Below are 935 nucleotides of genomic sequence, written 5' to 3' on the forward strand. Positions count from 1 at the left end.
TCCAAAAGCAAAAAGAAAGGAAGAAATTAGGATCCTAAGAGCCATCGGAAGATACCAAAGAGGAAGGGGCATCCATGCTCTGGGTGAGGCCTCTTACCTACATCACCTTATTTAATCTGTGCCTAAACACAGAGAAGTGTGGTTGGATGACAAATAAAGCTGGATAAAAGAAAACCATCTGTCTCGGAGGACGCCTCCACACCAGAAATCTTCACATGTGGCTCGGCTGATAGAAAAAGAGAAACAGCTTTCCAACGGTGACGACCTCCCCACGAGAACATGCCTCTCGCAAAGGATCTCCTTCATCCCTTTCCAGAAGAGGAGAAGAGGAAACGTAAGAAGAAGTGCCTGGTGCAGAGCCCCAGTTCCTATTTCATGGATGTGAAATGCCCAGGATGCTATAAAATCACCACCGTCTCTGGCCACGCACAGACAGTAGCTTTGTGTGTTGGCTGCTCCACCGTCCTCTGCCAGCGTACAGGAGGAAAAGCAAGGCTTACAGAAGGGGCTCCTTCAGACGGAAGCAGCGCTAAAAGCCCCTGGAATCAAGATGAACGGGAAACCATCCCAATAAACACATTTTGGATTAAAAAAAAAAAAAGAAAAAGAGAAACAAAAACTCAAACCTCCTGGATTCAATCAGATTTCTCTCTCTCTCTCTCTCTCTCTCTCTCTCTCTCTCTCCCTCCCTCCCTCCCTCTCTCTCTCTTTCCCCCTCTCTCTCTCCATCTCCCTCTCTCTCTCCCTCTCTCTCCCTCTCTCTCTCTCTCTCCCTCTCTCTCTCCCTCTCTCTCCCTCTCTCTCTCTCTCTCCCTCTCTCTCTCCCTCTCTCTCTCCCTCTCTCTCTCTCTCCCTCTCCATCTCCCTCTCTCTCTCCCTCTCTCCCTCTCTCTCTCTCCCTCTCTCTCTCCATCTCCCTCTCTCTCTCCCTCTCT

General features: G+C 49.6%; 1 pseudogene; it reads left to right on the top strand.

The window, feature by feature from the left end:
• Positions 1 to 253: 253 nt before the first annotated feature.
• Positions 254 to 548, top strand: LOC101276330 (40S ribosomal protein S27-like; annotated as a pseudogene).
• The last annotated feature ends 387 nt before the right edge of the window (positions 549 to 935 follow it).

This window comes from Orcinus orca, chromosome 16, assembly GCF_937001465.1.
Source record: "Orcinus orca chromosome 16, mOrcOrc1.1, whole genome shotgun sequence".
Taxonomy (NCBI): domain Eukaryota; kingdom Metazoa; phylum Chordata; class Mammalia; order Artiodactyla; family Delphinidae; genus Orcinus; species Orcinus orca.